Raw genomic sequence first — 19,093 nt, 5'->3', positions numbered from 1 at the left:
AAAAAATCTACTCCAGTCAAGTACTGTATGCTGAGAGACTTTGTGAAGGATGTTGGGGTACCTGGTCAAGGATCATCACTAAATATTATCAGCCTCCTGTGTGCAGAGACTTTATGAAAGATGTTGGGGTGCATGGTAGAGTTAGTGTGCTTTCTCCTCTGAGACACTGCTTGGGGCTCCATTTCAGTGTCACAGCCGAGATATGGGACGTAGCTTTTCTCCTTTATATGGAGTTTCTTAGCCATGCTGGGGCAGTATGGTCAGCAGATGTGATCAGGTAGACTGAAAGTGTCCAGTTGTTATGGGTACAGACACAACTACATGAAGCTTTGAAGGGAGAAGGTATAATTCCAAGGCTGGATATTTTACAACTACTTCTACCCTCAGAACCAGGGTTTATCCAAATCTCTCTTACTACATATTATGGGAGCTAGGATTATGAGGGGGTATCTGTATTAATTGGCTCTTCTTCATTCTCTAACCTCAATTTCTGGAGAACCCATGTAGAATTATTTGTGGTGCAATTTGCCCCAGAATGCCAATCAAAAGTTGGAGGCACAAGAACTGGAGTGTAGTTCCACTTCACAAAGTGTCAGGCATCGCTCCAAATTTTCTTGAATATGTTGCACAAGAACTTTCACTCTGAAGGATACTGAAGCCATTGCTTGCGATATCGTGTCCAGAAGGGAACAAGTGTAGTACTGTCCAAAGATTCTCAATTGTTCTGAAGATCCTTTCTGACTAGAACTGAAGAGCTTACTAATAATGTGTCCTGAGGACCCTTCCTTGCTGGGGATTTACCTACTACATAAACTTCAGCTCTTGGCCTGAACTCCCAGATATCTGTGAGGTTTGTTTCCTGGAGAGAGCAGTATTCTATTTTCTTAAATTTTCAAAAATTGGAGATAGAAAGTTAACCTTTTTTTTTTTTTTGTAAGCTTCATTTCTCAAGCTATGTCCCACTGTCAGTCATTTTCTTACCACCTTGCGTCAATGGAATCTGATCTTCCAAATTGCAACCATGAGGGCTGTTGTATAACATGATGCAAATTTGGAGAAATCAAGATGGTGGAGGAGTGAGTGGAAGTCACAATGACCTCCTCCCAGGAACAACCTGGAATAACAACTAAATTTTGGAGAAATCAACTGTACCAAAGAACTGAACAATAATGAGGGGAGCCTTGTAACCTCGGAGAGAGAAGAATATGCTTTAGCACAATTTAAGTGGTAAGAAGTGTGGTACGGACTCAAGAAGGCAGGTAGGGCGCCCAGCAGTGGAAGCACCAGAAGTACATTGAAATGGCCAGTTGGATCCCCCTGAGAAGAGTGGGGTCTAAACCAAAAGTGGGGATCTTTAGTCTACAGAACCAGAGATGAAAAAGTACACAGAAAACAACCAGACATGAAAAGTGTCAGGGTTGCTCCCTACCAGAGACAGGTGGCTGGAGACACAAAGAACTGTTTAAAGGGCCAATACAAAATTTTTATTTGCAGCCACTTACCATGGTCTCTGGCAAAGGTGGGGGAAAAGTGGGCTGGATACACTTGAGGACAGACTGGGGAAGGAGGCTTTGGGGAGATAACAGAGAGAGTAGGCAAAGAGATCTCGGTGCTGACTCATCCCCCATGCGGCAGCAGCCTTCTTGCTCAGGCAGAGACAACTCCTTCTGAGTGACACCAAGGAAAGAGGACCCAGGTAAGATTCCACCCTGTCCTCTGCTGTCTAAGCTGCCTGCTCAGTGCAGGGTGGCAGCAATAGACAGTAGATCCCTGGCTAAAAGGGGTGCATAGAGGTCAGGAGACACTTGAGGAGAGACTGGGGATGGAGCCTTTGGGGAGAGAACAAGGAGAGTAGTAGTGGGATCCCAGTGCTGACTCATCCTCCATATGGCTACAGTGAGAGAGAACCCAATAATCCTGCCCCAAGAAGGGAATCCACCCTGCTCTGAGCTGTCTAAGGCAGCCTGTTGAGTGCAGAGTGACTAGATTAACAGCTGAAGGAGACAGCCAGAAACAGTAGATTACTGGAAGTCTCAAACAAACTGCCTAAGGTCAGGCAAGGACGATATCTGACATCATCATAGGCAGATCCAAAAAGTAAAAATAGTGCTCTCCTACTATAGAGGTTCACACCACAAAGCGAGGATATCAAGACTGATCAACATAAGAAACAGAAGCAAAAAAGAAGAGTATCACAAATAATGGGAAGACAAAGAAATATGCCCCACTCAATGGGAAAGGAGTAATCCCCAGAAAGAGAACTAAGTGAAATAGAGGCAAGTAAACTATCAGATATTGAGTTCTAAACAATGCTTCTAAGGAAGCTCAATGAGCTCAGGGAGCTCAGAGAGAATTTCAAAAAAACTACAGGGAAACTATGAGGAACTTACTGTAAACTGTATCAACATGAAAAAGGACATGGGAACTAACAATAAGACACAAGAGGAAATGAAGAATACAATTTCTGAATTGAAGAACACAGTAGAAGGAATCCAAAGCAGGCTAGCTGATGGTGAGGACTGAATCAGTGAGCTGAAGGACAGGTAGAAAAAAAGCTCCTAAAAAGAACAAAACAATGAAAAGACTCAAAAAGAATGAAGAGGCATTGAGGGAAATAAAGGACAACCTGAAAAGTAATAATATCCTTATAATAGGAATACCAGAAGAAGAGGATGAGGAACGGATAGAGAACATGTTTGAAAAATTAATGATGGAAAACTGCTGTAATTGGAGGAGAGAAAAAGTCACACAAGTCTAGGAAGCACAGAGGGTCCCATTCAAGAGGAACCCAAACAGGCCCACTCCTAGTGGAAAATATCAAAAACAGAGAATCCTAAAGGCAGCAAGGGAGAAAGAGGTAGTAACATATAAGGGAGCCCCAATGCGACTAGCAGCTGACTTCTCAACAGAAACACTACAAGCCAGAAGGAAATGGCAAGAAATATTCCAAGTCATAAAAAACAAAGGCAACCAAGACTGCTCTATCCAGCAAGGCTCTCAGTTAAAATGGAAGGTGAAATAAGGAGATTCCCTGACAAAAGAAGGCTAAAAGAATACACTTCCACTAAACCATCACTACAAAATATGCTAAAGGGACTGCTTTAAAAAATGAAGAAAAAGAGTTTATGAATATCCAGTTCCTTTCACAGTTGCCAATATTTAATATTACCAATATTTTTAATATTTAATAATCTGATTTTGATAATATGTTATTTTAATTATTCTTTTATTATTTGATTGTTTGCTGAAACTAAACCTGTTTTTCTATATTTCTTGCCTATTTCTAGTATTTTTAGAAAGATTTAAATGACTTTTTGGTTTTCTTTATCCATTTTTTCATTAAATGTTTGTAGAATTGTTTCCCTAAAAAAAAAAAAAAAAAAAAACCCTGTTTTAGATGTGTTGCAAATACTTTCTGATTCTATTACTTATCCTTTAACTTTTTATATATATATATTACTGTACAGTCTTAAACGTTTAATATAGTCATAGTGTAAATATTTTGTTTTATAGCTTCTGGGTTTGAATGTGTTACTTGAGGGTTAGAAAAATATAATTTTGTATTATCTCCTAAAACTCCTTAGATTCTACATATTGAATTTTTAATTCACCTGAATATTTCTTGTATAATATGTGAAATAGGGCTCTATATTTGTTTTATTTCAAGCAACAGTGGTCCATGCACCTTATTTGTTGAATAAGCCTTATTTTACCCATTGATTTGAAATATCAACTTAATCATATATTATATTGTTAGATACATAGATTTGTCTCTAGAATCCTTATTATATTTCACTGTTCTACTTGATTAATTCTGTGCTGGTGTCATGTTGGTTTAATTGCTGAGACTTTATAATGGTTTCAAATTTCTTAATATTTTATAATTAACTTTGACATTTAAAAAATAAATAAAATCAATCTGCATTTAAGAAAGAAAGAGAGGAAAGAAAGAAAGAAACAAAGACACAAAGAAAGAAAGAAAAAAAGAAAGGAAGAAAGAAAGAAAGAAAGAAAGAAAGAAAGAAAGAAAGAAAGAAAGAAAGAAACAGAACTCCTACCATTTGCAAAAATATGGATGCAACTGGAGAATATTAAGTGAAATAAACAAGTTGATGAAAGGCAAATACTATATGATCTCTCCTATAAGTGGACTTTATTCAACAAAATAAACTATTGAACCAAATAAATCACAGGCACAGAAACATGGAGCAGACTGAAAGTGACCAGAGGGGAAGAGGAAAGAGGACAATGGTAGAGAGAAGGGGAAGGGACTAGAAAAAGAACATGAATGAATGAACCATGGACATGGACAACAGAATGGGAATTGACTATGGGAGCAGGGGGTTGGGGTGGGATGGGGGGAGGGTTATAATGGGGGAAATATAGAGATAACTATAATAGAATAAACATGATTTATAAATTAAAATAACTAAAATAAACAAATTTTGAGGACTTTTTAACATGGAATGATATTTTTATTTATTTGTTCATATTTATTTTTAAACTTTATTATATTTTAATTGTTTTTATAATTTTTAAATCATGTTTATTCTATTATAGCTGTCTTAATTTTTTCCCCCTTTGCCCTCCTCCATCCATCCCACCCTGCCCCTCTCACTCACAGTCAATTCCCACTCTATTGTCCATGTCCATGTCATACATGTTCTTTGTTTAGTCCTCTCTCCTTTCCACCATTGTCTTCATTCTCCATCCCCTCTGGTCACTTTCAATCTTCACCATGTGTCCTTCCCTATGACTTATTTTGTTTGTTAGCTTATTTTGTTGAAAAGATTCTACTATAGGTGAGATCATATGGTATTTGTCTTTCACCAACTGGTTTATTTCACTCAGCATAATATTCTCCAGTTCCATCCATAATGTCACAAAATGTAGGAAATTCTTTCTTTCTTTCTTTCTTTCTTTCTTTCTTTCTTTCTTTCTTTCTTTCTTCTTTCTTTCTTTCTTCTTTCTTTCTTTCTCTCTTTCTTTTTTCTTTTTAAATGCAGATTGTTTATTTTTTAAATGTCAAGATCCATTATAAAAAATTAAAAATTTAAATCCATTATAAAATCTCAGCAATTAAAAGTACATGACACCAGCACATAGATAGAGGATAGATAGATAGGCAGATAGATGATAAATAGATAATCTAACAATGTAATATATGATTAAATTGTTATTTTCAATTGATGGGGGAAATAAGGCTTATTCAACAAATAGGGTGCATGGACCACTATTGCTTGAAATAAAACAAATAGAGCCCTATTTCACACCTTATACAAAAAATATTCAAGTGAGTTAAAAATTGATATGTAAAATCTAAGGAGTTTTAGGAGAAAATACAAACTAATATTTTTCTTACACTGAAATAAAATATTCAAACCCAGAAGCTATAAAGTAAAATATTGACAATCTAATTATATTAAACATTTAAGAATATATGGTAACATACATTAAAAAAGTTAAAGGACAAGTAATAGAATAGAGAAGTATTTGCAACACATTAAAAAAGGGTCCATAGTTATTTATTTTTTTTTTTAGGGAAACAATTCTACAAACATTTAATGAAAAAAATGGATAAAGAATACCAAAAAGTCGCTTAAGACTTTCTAAAAATACTAGAAATAGGGAAGAAATATACAAAAACAGGTTTAGTTTCAACAAATAATAAAGCAACACTTAAATTAACACATCATTTTCACAATCAGATTAATAAGTGTTAAAAATATTGGTAATATCAAGTATTGGTGACTGTGAAAGGAACAGGGTAGTCATAGACTCCTTTTATTCACCTTCTTAAGCAGTCCCTTTAGCATATCTTGCAATGCTGGTTTAGTGGAGGTGTATTCTCTTAGTGTTCTTTTGTCAGGGAAACCCATTTTTTAGCCTTCCATTTTAACTGAGAGCCTTGCTGGATAGAGCAGTCTTGGTTGCAGACCTTTGTTTTTCATGACTTGAAATATTTCTTGCCATTCCCTTATGGCATGTAGTGTTCCTGTTGAGAAGTCAGCTGCTAGCCGTATTGGGGCTCCCTTATAAATTACTAGCTCTTTCTACCTTGCTTCCCCTAGGATTCCCTGTTTGTCTTTGATATTTTCCATTTGAATGATAATATGTCTTGGAGTGGGCCTGCTTGGGTTCCTCTTGAATGGGACCCTCTGTGCTTCCTGGACTTGAGTGACTTTTTCTCTCTTCCAATTACAGAAGTTTTCCATCATTGCTTTTTCAGACAATTTCTCTATCCCCTGCTCCTCTTCTTCTTCCGGTATCCCTATTATACAGATATTATTATGTTTCAGAATATCTCTTGCATTTTCCTGAATATCTCTCCATTATTTTTGAGTCTTTTTTCATGTCCTTGCTATTTCTGGGAGCTTTTTTCTACCTTGTCCTTCAGCTCACTGATTTGATCCTCTGTTTCATCTATCCTGTTTTTGATTCCTTCTACTGTGTTCTTCAATTCAGAAATTGTATTCTTCATTTCCTCTTGTCTCTTCTTGATAGTTTCTATGTCCTTTTTCATGTTAATATAGTTTGCAATAAGTTCCTTGTAGTTTCCCTGTAGTTTTTGGTAATTCTCTTCATGCTTACTGAGCTCATTGAGTTTCCTAGGACCATTGTTTTGTACTCAATATCTGATAGTTTACTTGCCTTTGTTCATTTAGTTCTCTTTCTGGGGATCCCTCCTTTCCCTTCCACTGAAATGTGTTTCTTTTTGTTCACTTTATTTGTGAAGCTCCTCTCTTTTGCTTCTATTTCTTAAATAGATCAGTCTTGGTTTCCTGACTTTGTGATGTGAACCTCTATGGCAGGAGACCACTGTTTTGTTTTGTTTTTTTCCTCTCTGGATCTGCCCCTGATGATGTCAGATGTTGACCCTGTCTGACCTTAGGCAGTCTATTTGAGACTTCCAGGAATCTATTGTCTGTGGCTATCTCCTTCAGCTATTAACTGCATCCCTCTGCACTCAGCAGGCTGGTTTAGAGACATGACATTGTGGGGCAGAGTCCCTCCTTGGGGCAGGATTATTGGGTCCTCTCATGGTGCTGCTGCTCAGGGGAGTGGTTTGCCTTAGCCAGAGGGCTGCTGAGTTATGGGGAGGAGTCAGCACTGGTATTCCCCCAGCTACTCGTTCTATTATCTTCTAAAAGCTTCCATCTCCAGTCTCTCCTCAGGTATCTCCAGCCCACTCTGCTCCACTTTTCTGAAGCCTGTGGTAAGTAGCTGCAAATAAAAATTTATGCGTTGGCCCTTTAAACAGCTCTTTGTGTCCCCAGCTGCGTGTCTCTGGCAGAGAACCACCCTAGTGCTTTTCACAGCTTGGCTGTTATCTGTGTACTTTTTGGGCTCTGGTGCTATAGGCTGGAGACCCCCTTTATGGTTTAGACTCCATTCTTCTTAAGGAGATCCAATTTCAATATTCTTCTGGTGCTGCTGCCTTTGGTTGCCCCGCCCACCTTCTTGAGTCTGTACTGAACTCCTTACCAGTTAGGTTGTGCTAAAGCTGATTCTTTTGTCTGTTCGAGGTTATAAAGCTCCTCTTTTGCTATTTTCCAGTTGTTTGTTCCAGGCGATTTCTCTACAATTTAGTTGTAATTTCAGGTTGGTCCTGGGAGGAGATCAGTGTGACTTCCACTCACTCCTCTGCCATCTTGGTTCTCCAAATTCTGGGAACTTTTCACACCTGAAGGTCTTTCTTTCTTCCTGTTGGCGGAAGTCTAGAAAACTGCTATTGGGATCCCTGTATCATTCAACCACATTTCTCCATGCCTTGTTTAAGTGCCACTGGATATTCCGCCCTAGATATGAAGAGATTTATGACTTTTGACCTGGTAAAACTTCTAATTCTGAATCATGCAAATTAACCCCCATTGCTTCTCTCCACACCTGAGGTCTGCCTCCCTTGGAACATTTCAGTAATTTCATTCTATCAAAAGCCTTGAATTTGGAAGTTTTCTCATATGACACTGTTGCAGACTCAGAAACTGGTTTATGATTTGCTGTATTCACTCACTTTTGTGGTCTTTCTGTTTTCATAATGTATACTATGGCCTTGTTTACCTGATCTCTCTATCAAATTCTTGGCTGTTTTCTGCTTGGATTCTGTGGAAGAAACACCTTCCCCCACAGTGGGTGGGAGTGCTGACCACTGTGAACAACCTCTCAAACTGTTGGGCCTTCACATGACCATTGCCTTCACAGGACTTCCTCTGGTGGAGCCAACTTGCCAATCAGACTGAATGGAATTAGCTGCAAACATAGAATGAGTCTGACCCTCTCTATTATTGCTCCCATGCATTAGTGTTTGCATTTGTATGACACAAAAACCAGACCAAACCACAGCTCAGCTTTGCAATTTGGGACAGGATTGGGTGCTTGGTGGCCCTACAGGTTGAGCTGAAGCATGCTGTGTCATTGTGCATTGAACACTGCAATGGAACCACCAATGAAATGCCTGAATAGTGGAATGGATACCCAGAGACCTCTGCCGAAATATCACCATCTTAACAGCAGAAGATACCAGGAGGAAACAAAATGCTTCACTATGAATGAGGGGTCACCCTGTTCCATAGGCCTAGAGGAACCATCTAGGCTTGTGGACCTTATAGATGGCCCTACTTGTGCTCCACCGGGCTGGCTACTGTACCTGGGGGAAACCCTACATCTGAGGTTGAGTGATAGACACTCTTCTGGGTATCCCCCAGAATCAGGACTCCATTTGGGCCCACTATCAAGTCAGACAAGTGGATTGGTTGTTCTACCCTTTTGCAATATCTATACTCTTTGCTGGTACAATTTTTATGCACACTGCATAACCACTTTAGCAAATCATACTGCTTTAGCTCTTAACCACACTAAAAACACTATATCCTTAATGTTCTAAGATGTCTCACAAATTTAAAAATGTTGCTGTGCAGAATCCTATGGCCATAGATCTCTCAAATGGCAGCCCAGGGAGGAACCTGTGCCATCTAACATACTGAATGTCATGTACATATCCTCAATAGCTCCCATAATGTGTCTCAGGTCCTGGCTACATTGGGTGATAAAGTCATGCACGTCTCAGCTTTGGCCTCAAAACCCTTCACCTCCTGGTGGAATTTTTTGGGATGCTAGTGGTGTCATGTACTCATTAATCTTGTCAGCTTCTGCTTTATCCTTCTCCTAGGTGTATCCTGTACTGTATTTGTGGCATATGGGTGTAATGAGCCAACACTCTCACCACCCAAGGATTCCCTGTCTGGAAGAACTAATGTGAAGATTGTGAAGCAGAGGAGCAATGTCAAGTAGAGAGTAGGGTAACTCAGGTCATGACCCCTCCATGACCTCAGAGAATAGATGGCTTCCTGGCCAGCAACCTTAAGAAACGACGAAAACAGTCTGTATCTGGATGTCCCAACCTTCTCAAGGCACCTATGTTTATCATAACAATGTAGAGTTTTCACATGCCTCTGCTGTTCCCCCATCCACTGCTGCTACCCCCTCCTTAACTCCATAAGTGGCGCCAAGACCAGACGTAGGGTGTGGTCTCTTCTGCCCAATATTCTGCATTAGAGTACCCCCCTATAATGTAAGTAATTAACAATATGTCCACATCTGCTGGTCCTCCTGGTGTTTTTTTTTTGTTTGCTTGTTTTGGGTTTTTTTTTTTTCCAGAATATCACAAGCACAAGTGCAGTTACCCAGTTTGGAACTACTGCATTACAGCTTTCTAAAAGTGTTATTTGTCATAATAAGGAAAATCACCTCACAGATTGGCAACTTTTCAATTCTTACTGCATCCTCATCTATTTGGACAAATTGTACTGAGACTAATGATACTGGATAAGGTTGTCCTTCCATCTCAGTTATTTGTCCTACATCCTTGATTCTGATTCCAAGAGATTTTCTCTCTCTCTCTCTCTCTTTCCTTTTTCCTTCTGGGGACACATGTTGTCAGGTTTGCATTTGGAAGAGGCCAACCATCACTTTGGTGACCCAAGAAATGAAATGCATGAGCATCACATTCCAGCTAACCATTGCCAACTCACATAAGTCCAGATCCTTTCCTTCTCTTGCTTATTACATGTACTGTCTTTACAATCTTAATTCTTGTGCCTATCTATAAGAGGTATAAGTTCACCAAGGGCAATTTGGGCTTTCATTGGCCACTCTAAGGAAGCTTTGACTGGGAAAAAAATGTTAATTTAAAAAATACCTTAGAAAAGAAAAAGAATAGATTTACTCAGGCCCAGTGAGCACCATTTTTGATTGGTATGAAGAGCACCCAGACGATATTCTGATTCAAAAATTGCTTTACTAAAAGTGTTTGGCCAAAGCTAATGAGCAGTTTGATAACTTAGGCAACAATTAGACTCATTTCCTTAGTAAATCTCCATTCTTGTCTCCAGATGCTTCTCTATAGCCAACTTTCTCTCTTTCCCCTACTCTTTTTTATCTCTTTCCTTCCTCATCTTTATCAACTCCCTCTATTTCTTCTTTTTGTCCAAAACACCTATTTTTTTTTTTTTAGCTCTCCTAGGGTTCCAAAATGTGAGTTGCCTCTAAAGAGCCTCCCTTCCCATGAGTCAGCTATTCATACAACTGTAGAATTTCAACCTTGGGCCTAAGTGAGTTAAAGATTTATCTAAACATAGTGAAGACATGCAACTATTTATAGGAAAATTCATAATTATTTTGAGTGCATACAACCTAGGGTTACACGACCCACTTTTTGGTTAAACCCCAGATTTTAAATCCTAGCAATAAAAAGTTGATTATTGGACCTAGAAGATGTCTACAGAATTTTTGTTTCTACAGTAAACTTGAGGGTTAAAAAAAAAAGGTCTAAAGTATTTGTCTCATAAAAAACATATCAGAAACAGTTCCAATAAAAATTGATTAGACCACAATGTCATCATGAATGAAACCCAAGTCCTGATGAAAGTATACTTGATTTAGTATACAGTGCCAGCATTCAATTCATCTTCTTTGTAGAATGCTTGGTTAGCCTCTCAGCCCTTTCCTTTACTAATCATTAACTCCCTAAAGCAGTCATAAAGAATGGCAAGGCACTGACAAATGGTCACAAGGTATGGGTTTTGTTAAGCTAACAGTAACATCATGCTCTTAGTTGAGTTTCAGCTCCTGAGCCCTTAGGTGGATAATCCTCTGGCCAGATCCCCATATTACCAGACTGATGGACTCTTAATCCAATCTCAAGACATGAAATCAGGGTCTGCTGCCCTTACCTCACTCTTAACCAATCAGTTTCACCCACTACTCCAAATCCCTTACTAACGATGACATAATTTTTACTGTATAAAACATTTTGTCTGTAAGCCATTGGGAAGCTGGGTTTTTGGAAGCACAAGTTCACCCATCCTATATTAGTATTGGCATCAATCCTAATAAACTAATTTTTCTCCTAATAATCTATTTTTTCTCCACTGATTGTACATTTCTTTCAGTTTTGTATTCAGACAAATTCTGGTTCATTTCAATAACATGAAAAACAGAGGAAACACTCAACTACAGATTTTCAAGATTCACACATACACACAGAGACTTCCCAGCAACATTCAGGAGCTCAAGAGGACAGCAATGTAACAGTGGTAATTCAGTTTTATTTTTCCATGAAATTAAGTCTGAAATTGGAGACCTAATACAAAAACAGAAACTAGAATAGGAACTGTCTCCTTTATTTGAAATATAACACCTGTGAGACCATCCTGAAAGAACTTTATAAAAGTGGGGAAGGATTGAGGGAGGGAGTTGAGGGAGGGATTTGGGAGAGGGAGGCAGGGGAAAGCAGTGGCAGGAAGTGGAGACAAATGTATTTGAACAAAAAAAAAAAAAAGTTAAAGAAAGAGAAAAAAAAGAAAGAGGACCAAAAATAAATGTATGCCTTGTAGGTCAAATAGTAAGGTGGCACATTGCCCAGGAGATCACCTTCTGACAAGGACCCTTATAGATATTATAAATAGGAGATACACGAGAAAAAAAAGGGTCTCATCTTAAAAAGTATAAAGGCAAAGGGAGGTTTCCTAATTCACATTTGCGAGGGTTATTCGACAAGGAAGGAGAAAGTACCCATTCTCTGTCTTACCCTTAAATACTCAAGGTGACTTAACTATAAATATAGATGGCCAACCTCATCAAGTCCTGGTGAGTATGGTTGATACTCTTCCTACATTAAACCCTACTACCTTTACTAAAACTTTCCATCAGAGTAAACATACAACAAATTGTAGATATTTTAAATAACCCACAGCTTTTCCGATCTCCCAGCTTTCATTGGTAATGCTTTGGCCCTTGACTGAAAAAATGTCCTTCCTGCTCTGTAATATTATCCCTGTACATTTAATAGGAAGAGATTTTTTTGCAAATGGAATTGTAATATAATATGAATGCCAGATGGAATATAACTTGAGGTTCCAGAGGAATCCTCTACTTATAATTGAGTAATTTCTGCTCTGAATATACTTTTACCTTCTTTATGTGTTTGATTTATATCACAACTGAAGATCTTGACACCATACTAAACATTTTATTGGATTAAAAATTCCACTGAAATTGGAAAAATAATTGGAGCAGGGCCTGTTAAAGTTCAGATAGCACTAAACTGTTATATAAAATTATCTCAACATTTCTGGAAACCAGAATCAAAGGAAGGACTCAGACCTATAGTGAAATGTATTCTATTTAAAGCCCTTCTCACACTCTGCACTAGCCCTTATAACACTCTGGACCTAGTGGTAAAGAAATCCAATGAGCAAGAGTGTTGATTTGTCAACATAATAAGGCCACCAATAAAATCATTATTCATTTTGCTGTAATACTTAAACCCAAAACCAGTAGTGTCATAATTTCCTTCTGGAGCCATCTGCTTCACTACAGTGAATCTTTGCTTTTATTTCTCAGTGTACCAGTGTGCCTTTGGAGAAGGCAAATGTATGCCTGGATAGCCATGCCCCAAAAGTTCAATGAAACCTCCATTTATCTTTCCTGGGCCTTTAAGACTTAAAAGATCTAAATTTCCCTTGTGATTTACATTATTATTCACTGATGCAACACCCTGAATCCTGACAGTCACCTGTACTACAAGAACTAGGGGGACAACATGATTGTATTCCCTCAGTAGGACAGTTTTTGTACTTCATTCAGATTTATGAGAGTCTTCCATTTAGAAGTCTCACCTAACAGTATTTGTTGGTGGATAATTTCTCAAAGCTGAAATTGGAGGTTATCAAGAAAAATACATTATAGCAATTTATTCCATCCTCTGAAATGCAGCTCTTTGCTTTAGGTAAAATCAACCCAACTGTCAAAACATATTGCACTTATTAAAACTTGCCCAGTAGACAAAAAACAGCAAATATATAGATGTAAGTTATGCTTTTGGAGTAGTACATAATTTTGTGATGCTTTGAAAACAAAGGGAGTTTCTCACCTCTGCTGGGACTTCTTCCTAAACTTAAGGAATCTTTAGATGTATACCTACTTCTTGTGGAAATGGCTATGATAAAGATTTAAGTCCATGAAAGGAGAGAGAATATGGAAGCTCAAGGAAATGCTCTAGCAGGTTATGATGTCAAAAAAGAGGTCCAAGGTCATAGCATTAACTAAACACACAAAGTATTTAAAGAGGTCATTATAAAATATCAGTGATTAGTCCCAGATTTTGCATCCTTCACTCAGATAAGCTCTGGTGTTACCAAGATCTATACTAGCTGGTACCAGATTATTCAGATAATATTAGCTAAATTTCTCCATAAGCTACTCATTATGGTATAGCCAAATTGGTTACTATCTTAAATCAACATTTGTGGAAAAACTTAAAAAAGAAAAAGCTCAGGTATTTTGAGGTTACGTGTCACCTGTCAAGAACATAATTCTGGAAAGACTCAAAAGGTGGGACATGATCAGAAACCAAAGTTTCAAGGGACTCTTGAACATCTTCAGATGGATTTTATCAGACTTCCAGCCTCCATGGGATTTAAATACATTTTAATTACTATATATCTATTTGCAGGATGGATTGAAACATTTCTTGTCAAAAACTACAGCCTTTACAGTAGTAAAGCAACTGATTGATTTTACATTTTTAACCTGGGCATGTGAACTTTTATACCAAGTTACTGTAGCACATATTTGAAAAGAATTATAGAAAAACTCTAGGCACTGTCCCTCATTGTCCACTGAGGGTCTGCCTCACCACTTGTACCCCCTGCCACTGCCCCACAGAAGTGCTTTGATTACACAAAGTCCTTTAACAGATTAATCCAGTGTCCAGGGCACTGGCTCCTCATCTCACTCCAGGTTACAACAAAGATGTAAAATTTGGTGCCAGTCCCTGAGCCTTAATGCTTCAAGGTATAGACCTTTAAGCTGATGCTGTATCAATTACTATAGGGCCAAAGGGAAGGATGGTGATTATTGAACAGAGCTGGGGAAGTCACAAAGTAACAAAAGATTGTGCGACCTTTGCAAAGTCCACTGACTTAAAAGATAAAGGTATTGTCATTAAACTTGTTCAAGATGTTGTCAATAATACAAATGAAAGGGCTGGTGATGGCACCACCACTACTACTGTGGTGGCATGTACTATTGCCAAGGAGGTCTTTGAGAAGATTAGTAAAGATGCTAATCCAGTAGAAATCAGGAGAGGTGTGATGTTAACTGCTGATGCTGTAATTTCTGAACTTAAGAAGCAGTCCAAACCTTTGACAACCCCTGAATAAATATCTCATATAGTGACAATTTCTGAAAATTGGGACAAAGAAATTGGCAATGTAATTCCTGACACAATGAAAAAGGTTGAAAGAAAGGATGTCAAGGGGCATCATCACAGTAAAGGATGGACACTCAGAATCCCTTCAATAACCGTTTCTAAGAGTATAGGTGTTGAGGAATTGTTGGTAGTTGAGAAAATTATGCAAAGCTCCTCAAAAATTGGTTATGATGCTCTGCTTGGAGATTTTGAGAATAAGGTGGAAAAAGGAATCATTGATCCGACTAAGGCTGTAAGAACTCTTTATTGGGTGCTGCTGGAGTGGCCTTTCTGTTAACAACAACAGAAGCCATAGTCACAGGAATTCCTAAAGCAGAGAAAGACCCTGGGATGGGTGGGATGGGTGAAATGGGAGGTAGTGTGGGAGGTTTGAATCCCAGAAGAGTGCTTTACCATTATTAATGAGAACTGTGAGAGGAAGCTCAAGCCATTGCTTCTTATCTAAAACATCAGAGAAGACAGTTGAAGAAAATGACTGAAGAAAAGGCTGCTGATGATTAAGAGAATCACTATAACCATCAGTAACTGCTTTCAGTTCACAACATACAATGATATACTGCTGTCATTGTCAATGCTTACAGATAGATTCTTTTGTATTTTTGAACAAAAATATAGTTTTATATTCTTTATACCTAAGTGCAGAAGCCATGTACAAATATACTGCTTTCAACTGACACCAGTGAGGAATTTTTTCTACCGTTTTATTTTCCTTTAAACTGACAAGCACTTTATTTGAATGCTATGCTCTAAAATTTCTTTGTCTTATATTTTTAAAAAAATATTTATTTAATTTTTTATTGTTCAAATATATTTCTCTCCATTTACCCACCACCACTTTCCCATGCCCCACCCACCCCTACTTCTCGCCCTCAATCCTTCCACACCTTGGCTTCATCCATGGGTCCTTCTCACCTGTTCCTTGATCTTACCCTATCCTTTCCCCTCCCCACTACCCTACTCCCTCCGATCCCTGTCAGTTTCTTCTTTATTTCAATGTTACTGGTCATATTTTTCTTGCCTGCTTGTTTTGTTTATTAGGTTTCACTTACAGGTAAGATCATATGATTTTTTTTTTATTTTTTAATTTATTTATTTCTTTATTGTTCAGATATATTTGTCTCCAGTTTCCCACCACCACGTTCCCCTCCCCTGCCTCCCTCCCTCAATCCTTCCCCAATTTGCCACTTTGGCTTTGTCTATGGGTCCTTTGTACATGTTCCTTGACTTGACCCTTACTTTCCCTTTCCCCTTCCCCACCCAAACCCTCCTTCCCTCTTGACTCTGTAGGTTTCTTTTTTATTTCAATGTTGCTGGTTATATTTTCCTGGCTTATTTGTTTTGTTGGGTAGTTTCCACTTATAGGTGAGATCATACGGTATTTGTCTTTCATCACCTGGCTTATTTTACTTAGCATAATGCTCTACAGTTTCATCCATGCTGTCGCAAAGAGTAGGGACTCTTTATTTCTTTCTGCTGCATAGTATTCCATTGCATAAAAGTACCATAGGTTTTGATCCACTCATTTACTGATGGGCACTTAGGTTTTATCCAGCACTTGGCTATTGTAAATTATGCTGCTATAAACATTGGGGTACACAGGTTCTTTTGAATTGGTGTCTTGGGACTCCTAGGGTATAATCCCAGCAGTGGAATCACTGAGCGAAAAGGCAGTTTCATTTTTAGACTTTAGAGGAAATTCCACAATGTTATCCACAGTGGCTGCACCAATGCATGAATAGTGTAGTAGGGTTCCCTTTTCTCCAGAACCTCTCCAGCACCATGGTCTGTTGCTTTATTTCTCATGGCCATTCTGAATGGTGTAAAGTGGTACCTCATTGTAGTGTTCATTTGCATTTCTCTGATGGCTAGTGATGATGAGCATTCTTTCATACGTCTCTGGACCTTGTGTATGTTGTTCTTGGAGAAGCGTCTGTTCAAATCCTTTGCCCATTTTTTAATGAAATTGTTGGTCTCCCAGAAGTGGAGTAGTGTGAGTTATTTATATATTTTGGAGATCAAACCCTGTCTTATGTGTCATTGGCAAATACATTTTCCCATGCAGTTGGCTCCTTTTTCATTTTGCTGATGTTTCCTTTAGTCATGCAGAACCTTATATTTTGATGAATTCCCATTTCCTTATCCTTTCCATAGGGACATAAAGTCCCTTGCTCTACGGGATATATTGGTGAAAATACTGCTGTGTGGGATATCTGAGAGTTTCCTGTCTATGTTCCCTTCTAGGACTTTTATGGTGTTACGACTTATATTTAAGTCTTTTATCCATCTTGAGTTTATTTTTCTGTATGGTGTCAGATGGTGGTTGAAATTCAATTTTTTTTTACATATACCTCTCTAGCTCTCCCAACACCATTTGCTTACATGGCTCTTTTTACTCCATTTTATGCTTATGCACCATTTGTCAAATATTAATTGGCCTTAAACAAATGGGTTTATTTCTGGGCTTTCCATTCTCTTACATTGATCTATGTGTCTGTTTGTATGCCAATACCAGACTGTTTTGATTAGAGTCGACTTATAATATAGTTTGGTGTCAAGTATTGCAATCACTCCTACTTTGTTCTTCTCAAAATTGCTACAGCCTTTTGGGGTCATTTATGGTTCCATATAAATTTTTTAAATGTTTGTTCTCTGTGAAATATGTCAGTTGTATTTTCAAAGGGATTGTGTTAAATCCATAAATTGTTTTGGGTAGTATGGACAATTTGATTATGTTAATTCTTCCAATCCGTGAACATGTATGTGCTTCCATTTATGTGTGTCTTCCTTAATTCTTTCCACAATGTTGTATAGTTTCCTGTGCATAGGCCTTTTACCCCCTTGGTTAATTTTATTACTAGGTGCTTTGTTTTCTTCTTGCTATAGTGAAGGGAATTTTTTTTCCTGATTTCTCCTTCTGATTTTTCATTGCTGGTGTACAGAAATGCCTTAGATTTCTGAATATTTACTTTGTAGCTTGCTATTTTGCCAAATTCACTTATTAGGTCATGTCTTTTTTTGGTGGAGTCTTAGGGCTTTCTATGTACACTATCAAGTCATCTGCAAACAATAATAGTTTTACTTCCTCCTTTCCAATTTCAATGCCTTTTATTTATTTTTCTTGCCTGATTGCTGTGGCTAGGACTTCCATTACTATGTTGAATAGAAATGTTGAAAGCAGACATCCTTGTTTTCTTCTTAATCTCAGTGGGAAAACTTTTAGTCTTTGCTTATTGATAATGCAGTTGGCTGTAGGTTTTTAAATATGGCCTTTGTTAGGTTAGGAATGTCCCCTTTATTCCCCTCTGCTGAGTGTTTTTATCATACATGGGTGGGGTACCTTATCAAATGCTTTTTCCACATATATTGATAAGATCATGTGGTTTTTGTCTTTCCTTTTGTTTATGTGATATATTACGTTTATTGATTTGTGAATACTGAAACATCCTTGCATCCCTGGGATGAATCAAACTTGATAATGTTGGATGATCTTTTTAATGTATTGCTGGATGTGGTTTGCCAATATTTTGTTGAGGATTTCAGCATCTATATTAATCAGCAATATTAGACTGTAGTTTTCTTTCATTGTGTCTTTATCTGGTTTTGGGATTAGGTGATGCTGTCCTTTAAAAAGAATTTGGCAGTCTTCCATCTGTTTTTTTGGAATAGTCTGAGAAGGACAGGGGTTAGCTGTTCCTTAAATGTTTTGTAAAATTCTCAAATGAAATCTTCTCATCCAGGGCTGTGGTATGTTGGGAGTTTTTTTATTATGTCTTCAATTTCACCAGCTGTTATCAGTCTGTTCAGGTTTTCTGCTTTACTTCATTCAGTGTTGGAAGGTTATGCTTTTCTAGAAACTTGTCCATTTCATTTCAAATTTCTTGGCATATAATTGTTCATAGTAATTTCTTTTTTTCCTTTTTTTATTTATTTTTATCCTTGTTTATTCTATTACAGTTGACCAAGTTTTTCCCCCTTTGCCTTCCTCTGCCCAGCCCATCCCTTGCTCCCACAATCAATCCCTACACCGCTGCCCATGTCCATGGGTCATTCATACATGTCCTTTAACTAATCCCTTCCCTTCTTTTCCACATTTCCCCTCCTCCCTTTCCTCTGGCAGTTGTCAGTCTGTTCCATGTTTCCATGTCTCTGGTTCTGTTTTGTTCATTAGTTTATTTTGTTCATTATAGTCCTCTTACATATGACCTCATATGGCATTTGTCTTTCACTGACTTGCTCATTTGACTTAGCATAATATTCTCCAGTTCCATCCATGCAGACGTGAAAGGTAAGAATTCATTTTTTCCTTCTTTCTGCTGTGCA

The 19,093-nt window shown here is 37.9% G+C and overlaps 1 pseudogene; it reads left to right on the top strand.

The window, feature by feature from the left end:
• Nucleotides 1–15,050, top strand: part of LOC129071645 (60 kDa heat shock protein, mitochondrial-like) — a 70,824-nt pseudogene extending 55,774 nt beyond the window's left edge.
• The last annotated feature ends 4,043 nt before the right edge of the window (nt 15,051–19,093 follow it).

Source organism: Pteronotus mesoamericanus, unplaced genomic scaffold (genome assembly GCF_021234165.1).
Source record: "Pteronotus mesoamericanus isolate MK-2021 breed Mesoamerican mustached bat unplaced genomic scaffold, CSHL_Meso_final contig_27, whole genome shotgun sequence".
Taxonomy (NCBI): Eukaryota; Metazoa; Chordata; class Mammalia; order Chiroptera; family Mormoopidae; genus Pteronotus; species Pteronotus mesoamericanus.
This window is presented reverse-complemented; position numbering and strand designations above follow the sequence as displayed.